This window comes from Pituophis catenifer, unplaced genomic scaffold (assembly GCF_029215685.1).
Source record: "Pituophis catenifer annectens isolate HBS135680 unplaced genomic scaffold, rPitCat1.0.hap2 SCAF_5, whole genome shotgun sequence".
NCBI lineage: Eukaryota > Metazoa > Chordata > Lepidosauria > Squamata > Colubridae > Pituophis > Pituophis catenifer.
The window spans coordinates 28,348,794-28,356,283 of NW_027256885.1; positions in this window are offsets into that span (position 1 = coordinate 28,348,794).

Here is a 7,490-nt window from a genome sequence, read left to right on the forward strand (position 1 = left end):
TATCAAGGAAATAACATCCCCATTAAGGGTAGCGGAACGTTCCACGTAGAAGATAAAGACTTCTCCGGGCCACTTAAATTGGTTGTTGTTGAAGGTGCATTGCCTAACCTCCTGGGACTGGATTGGTTTGCAGCATTGGGGCTAGAGATTACCGGGGTTCATAAAATCCAGGGAGAAACCATCGGAGAATTGAGTAAAGAGTTTGCCGATGTGTTTGACGAAAAGTTGGGAGAATATAGGGGTACCCCGATATCCTTCAGTTTGGACCCCAAGGTGGCACCAATAAGAATGAAACCGAGGAGGGTGCCATTTGCACTAAAGCCCAAAGTTGACGAACAACTAGATAAATTGATTCAGCAAGGCGTACTGGAACCGGTGGACCACACCAAGTGGGAGACCCCTATCGTGACACCAGTGAAACCAGACGGGTTGGTCCGAATTTGTGCGGATTATAAATGTATGTTGAATAGGGCTCTTCAACATAATGCTTATCCATTACCAGTGGTGCAGCACTTGTTACATTCGTTTGGGGGGGGGGTGTAAGATCTTCGCAAAGTTAGATCTTGCCCAAGCGTATCAGCAGCTCCCTGTAGATGACGCCACTGCCGAAGCCCAAACAATCATAATGCATCAGGGGGCGTTCCGTTGTCACCGCCTACAGTTTGGGGTGAGCGTGGCCCCAGGGTTGTTTCAAAGCCTGATGGAACGTTTGTTATATGGCATCCCTGGGGTTGTGTCCTATTTTGATGACGTGCTCATCTCCGCTACCAATAAAATGGAATTATTTGAATGACTACAACTAGTGCTACAAAGATTTCAAGAGCCTGGACTAAAGGTAAAGGAAGAAAAGTGTAAAGTAGCAGTAAATCAAGTTGAGTTCCTGGGATACCTGGTCAATGCATCCAGATTGCACCCCACCAAGGAGAAAGTACAAGCAATACAGGCTGTGCCGACACCAAGGAATAAGATGGAACTCCAGGCCTTTTTAGGGCTCCTCAATTTCTATAGTGTGTTTTTGCGACAAAAGGAATCTGTCGCTGAACCACTACATCGACTATTGGGGAAAAAGGTGCCGTGGGTATGGGGGCGCAGAGAAGCAGCTGCATTTGTGGGTGTAAAAAAAATAATTTCCTCGGATAGCATCTTAGTTCAGTTTAATGAACATCTGCTGTTAGTCCTGACGGAGGACTTTTGAGTCATTGCCTTCCAGTCAATCGTGAGGCTCCAATAGCATTCTTTTCCAGGACATTATCATCTGCCGAGAGAAACTACAGCCAACTTGATAAAGAGGTGTTGGCTTCGGTGGCTGGAATTAAGAGATTTCACAAATATGTTTATGGAAGGAGATTTGATTTAGTGACAGATCATAAGCCACTTTTGGGACTAATCGTGGGGGACCAGCAAACACCACAGGTCCTGTCCTCAAGAATGATGCGTTGGACAGAGTTCTTGGCAGCATATAGTTATCGACTTATACATCAACCAGGCATAGAACTGGGCCATTAGAGAAGAAAAAGATATAAAAGGAATGAAAATTCAAAAGGAAGAATACAAATTGCAAGCATTTGCAGATGACCTGGTTTTTATTCTGAAAGACCCATTAGAAACAGCAATTAAATTGATGGACAAGATAGGAGAATATGGAAAAGTAGCAGGTTTGAAAATAATAAAGACAAAACGAAGATTTTGACAAAAAATATGTTAACAAAACAAAAAGAACTGGCGGAAGTATTGAAGATGCAGGTCACAAATAAGGTTAAGTATTTGGGGATATACTTGACAGCAAGATGTAGTACACTCAAAGAGAATAATTATAATAAACTCAAACAACAGATAGTGGCAGACTTGACAAAGTGGGAAAATTTACAACTATCATTAATTGGGAGAATATCAACGATTAAGATGAATATACTACCTAGAATTCTATACTTGTTCCAGACAATTCCAATTAGGTTGGGGAAAGATTATATTGAAGATTTAGATAAAATAGTGTTGAAATATATTTGGCAGGGAAAAAAAGCGAGGATAAAATTAAAATTGCTGCAAGATGCTAGAATAAGAGGAGGATTTGGCTTGCCTACTTGGGACTTATACTATCAAGCGACAAATTTGATATGGATCAAGGAATGGATAATGTTAAGAAATACTAGATTATTGACTCTAGAAGGACATGATTTGTTGTTGGGCTGGCACGCGTTTTTATGGTATAAGGGAACAAAAACACAGGGGTATTTTAGAAGACATTTTATATGAGAGGCCTTGCTATTAAACTGGGAGAAGATTAAAAGACAACATTATTTAAAAATTCCAGTCTGGTTATCAACTATTGAAGCATTCTCATATTCAATAACATTTAGAAAGGAACAAATTGTTAGATATAGTGAATTATTGAATGAAAAGGGTGAACTTAAACCTATGCAAGAATTAGAAGAACAAGGTATAAAGATGAACTGGTTTTCCTATTTGCAAATACATTCTAGATATGATAAAGATTTTAAGACAGAAGGTTTTTATGATAATTTGACTAATTTAGTTAAAATTTTAATAGGTACTGATGAAAACGTAATTAAGAAACTATATGGATATTTATTAGAGGTTAAATTGGAAGAAGAACAAGTTAAAGAAACAATGATTGCTTGGGGGGAAAATTTTGGACATGGGATTGACTTAGAGAAATGGCAAAAATTGTGGTCGCAAAATTATAAAAAGACAATGACAACTGCATATAAAGAAAAATTGTATAAGATGTTTTACAGGTGACATTTACCCCCGACGAGAATAGCCAGAATGTTCAAGAACAAATCTGAAAAATGTTGGAAATGTCATCAGATACCGGGTTCATATTACCATATGTGGTGGACATGTGCAGAAGCCAAAAGATACTGGACTAAAATCCACACATGGTTGGAAAAAATGACAAAAAAACACATAGACTTTAAATCAGAGAATTTTTTATTGGGGATTGTACCTGAAATATATAATAGAGAATTGAGATATCTGATTGTGAATGTATTAACAGCGGCTAGAATTGTGTTTGCTAAAAATTGGAAAAATGAGAAAATACCAATGCAAGATGAAGTTATTAAGAAAATAATGGAATGTGCTGAAATGAGCAAATTGACATTTAAAATTAGAAATCAAGAAGATTGTCAGGATGCTAATTAATCCCATTCTGCCTTTGGGTAATCGCACCTTGATTTAGAGACGTGGATCGAGACTTTTCCTTGCAAGTATACATTAAGAAAATAAACCCCGAAGATATTTTTTTCTAAGAAAAACTCATTTATTTGTTATAAAGAAAATAAAACATCTCACTATCTAAATAATTACATTTTGGCAACGTTCCTGCCGGCCACCTCTCTGCAGCCGGACCTCTTGGCAGGAGAACAAAGAAAGAAAGAAGAAAGAAAGAATGCAGACATGCGTAGTGGATCAGAGATAAGGACTTGGCAAGCTACGGAAAGTCTTAGAGTCCAAAAATATGAGCTCATCTGGTAAATACAAAAACGCAGTGACAACCCCTTCTTTTGCCAGTTGATCGAATATCAGGTACATCATCAAATAAGGCACATCTTCTTATGCAGATACTCGTGTTGAGCTGCTGGAAGCGGTTTGTTGAGCATATCTGCAATTTGATCATGTGTAGATACATACTGCAATTTAACAAAACCTTTTTTCACTAATTGTTTTATGTTTTGATAATGGATGTCAATGTGTCTGGACCTAGAACCCGTGAAATGTGATTCAGAAATATAAACCACCGATTCATTGTCTTCCATCACGGTGATTGGTCTGATCGGACGTGTCCAGATATCTGTGACCAAAGCATCAAACCATGTTAGAGAATTACATGCATCTGAAACACAAGCATATTCAGCTTCAGTAGATGAACAAGAAACAAAATTCTGTTTACGCACTTGCCAGTAAACAGGACATCCATTTAAGAACATCATATAACCTGAAGTACGTTTACATGATTTCTTATCACTTGCCCAATCAGAATCTGCATAACAACATAATTCTGCATAATCAGTATGTGTTGGTTCTAACAATAATTTCATATGTTTAGTGTGCTTTAGGTATTTCAATAATTTCTTAACACATGTCCAATGAAACTGTTTTGCCTTACCTACGTGTTGAGATAAGAGATTAACACTAAGTGCAATGTTGGGTCTGGTCCAACTACTAATATAAAACAGTGACCCAATAACTGAACGATAAAGTGTTTGATCCTCAAACTCAGGACTTGCTTCATGTGTCAAGTTGTGAAAATCTGTTTGCATGGGTGTCTTTGTTGTGTTAGCATCTTTCATGTTGCAATGATGCAAAATTTGTTCAATTTTATCCTCTTGTGAAAGACTAAACCCCTTCTGTGTTTTGTCAATCTGAACACCTAAATAAGTGCTAATATGACCCAATGATTTCAATGTGAAATATCTCTGCAAAGCTTTGGCAAAAATTTCACTCATTTGCTTATTTGGACCAATGTAAACAATATCATCAACATAAACAAGAAGTATCTCATATGCATTGTTAGATCTTTTTGTGAACACGCACTCATCAGTTTCGGACTTAATAAAGCCCATTGAATTTAGTTTGTCAGTAAGACATAAGTACCACATTAAACCAGATTGTTTCAGACCATAAAGACTTTTGTTTAGGAACCAGGTATTCCCTTCTTGCTGTCGGAATCCTGGAGGACTTCTCACGTAGATCTCTTCATCTAGGTCTGCATGTAGATAAGCCGTGTCAACATCGAACTGGAAAACTTCTAAACCAAGAATAGTTGCTGTTGCTAAAGCAATTTTTACACTCTCAGTTCTGACTGTCGGTGAGTAGGTATTTGTGTAGTCCTCAGGATAACGTTGAGCGAAACCCTGAGCTACAAGTCTGGCTTTGTACAGTGATTCACCATTTGGCTTCTTTTTGATTCTGTAGACCCATCGAGTGCCAATGATCTTTTTATTTGCTGGAGGTTTTGCAGGTGTAAACACTTTAAGTTTCTTTAGACTGTCCATTTCAACCTGCATTGCCTCATACCATTTGTCTTGCTCTGAATCAGGAAGATGCTTGATTTGTGTGAACGTATCAGGTGGAAGTGTAACATTGCAGATCAAAGGCAAGGGTGCTTTTGTCAGTTGCCAAGAATATTGTTGTGGAGGGATCCTGTTTGTGGCCCTCTTGGAATGTCTCGGAACAACTGTCCATTCTTCTTCTGCTTCGTCCTCGTCCTCACATTCGTCGCTAGCGTCAGCATCCGCGGCTTGCAAAGATGGAACATCAGGTTGAGAAGAACTAGTGGAATCCTGATCATCAATCTGCGCAGCATCAGCAGTATCATCTCTAGGAAACTAAACTCCAGGATCATTGGAATGAATCCTGGACCAGTCAACGTCTTCCTCAAAATTAGCAGATTGGGAAATCACAATTACATGTTTAGAGTCAATAAATTTGCTCCATTTTGAGTTATCATCAATACCCATAAATCTCAGTCTCTTTGCTGCTGGACCTCCTTTTCTTCTTTGAGCTAAGGGAATGTTCACCATAGCGTATGAACCAAAAATATGGATGTCTTTGAGATCGGGCTTGTACCCGTACAACATGAAGAAAGGAGTCTGATTTATTACACTGCTCCAAGTATGGTTTACAATGTAATTTGCATATTTGATAGCTTCACCCCAGTATGGCATACTAAGGTTGGCGTCTTCTAGGAGACAACGCATCATGGTTTGCAGGACCCCTTGTCGTCTCTCTACGACTCCGTTATGAGCCGGTGTGTAAGGAGCTGACGTCTGATGAAGAATTCCATTCTTACGCATCCAGTCCTAGAAACGCTGTGACATGAATTCAGCACCACGATCACTCTGGATTCTGGCGATGTGAACTTGGTGTTGGGTAGAAACAAGAGCAGCAAAATCTTTAAAGATCTGAAAAGTCTCAGATTTTTCTTTCATAGGATATCCATATCCATATCTAGAGTAATTATCAACAATTGTTAGAAAATATTTTCTACCACCAAGTGTTGGCAGAAAAGGACCAACTATGACAGTGTGAACCAAATCAAAAATGCGTGTTGACAGGCGTGTAGCGCGTTTGGAAATGGCTGCTGCTTTGGATTTGGCCTTCTTGCATACAGCACAATCCAAAAACACCTTACACCCCTTTAGATCCAAACCTTTTGCGAACTCCGGCATCTTCCTAAGAACACGGAAACTGGCATGCCCCAATCTTCTATGCCACTTATGGATACACCTGGAATGCAAAGGTTTACCAGTTAGTGAATTCTCAACATTAACAGTTTTATGAGGAACCTCAGGCTTGCTCTGAGCAACCTGTTTCCCAATTTTCTTTTTGTTGGCTTTAGGAGCCTTTGGAGTAGCAACAGGATCTCTCTCTGGAGCATCTTTCTCTGGGCCTGTGCTCTCCCTTTTTGGTATACTTGCCTGTGTTTGCGATTTAGGCTTTGGTTTTAAGTAATAAACACCACCAATTAACATGGCTTCAGCAACAATATCTCCATCTTTAACTATGTAACTTGCTTTTTCAAGGTGGTGAACCTGGAACTTTAATGCTCTAGACAAGTGACTCTGACTAAGCAAATTACTAGTTGCTGTTGGTATATAATAAACATCAGGAATGAATGCATCGAGCTCTTCAACATAAACAGTTCCTTTTTCTTTGACCTGACAAGGATGATTTGAAAAAGAATAAAGTTCACATAGTTCAGGTTCAGGCTCGTGCATCTCTGTGAAAAGTTCCTTTCTGTAAGTAACATGCAATGCTGCACCACTGTCCAAAGTCCACAGGAGTCGTCTGTTGTACTCTGGTTTAGGTTGTGGATCATTGGTTAAAGCCAATGTGGCGAGTGGAGTTTGTGGATCACGCCTGGGACCACGACGACTGTCAAGATCCCACACTCGACACGTTGACGACGAATGCTCCTGCAGATGCGAAATCAACACGACGAGGCTATGGGGGTGGGAGTTGGGTTAATTCTTCCTAAACACGGATTGGTGGAGGGGGTGTTAGGGAGGCAGGCGGACGGTCACCTGGCGGCCGCGGTAGGGTGTGGAACAGCTGCTACGCGTTGCCGCTTATGAGTGGGGCGTGCCGGCAAGGAGGAGCCCGGAAGGGCGGTGATGGGCGCGATTATTTAAATTGCATTGAGTGGCGGCGCCGCCAAACGCTGACTTTGTATTATCTTCACTTGAACTCAGCACGTATTTGCACCACCTTTGGACGCTGAATAAACCGTTTCTGCTTCAAAAACCCATTGATTGCAGCGTGGCTTATTTCCGACTATGGGTGACGGCGAGAGAGCTGAGAGAAAGTCGGTGTTTTCTTTTGCTACAGTGAGTACCGCCAAGAATGAAGGGATGGCGGAGGGAGCGGCGGCTGGGGCGGCGAGTCCCGAAGGACCGGAGGAAGACACCACCGTGTTGCAGGTGTTGGAGGAACAGAGCCCTGCAGATCCTCCAGTAGTCAGGTCC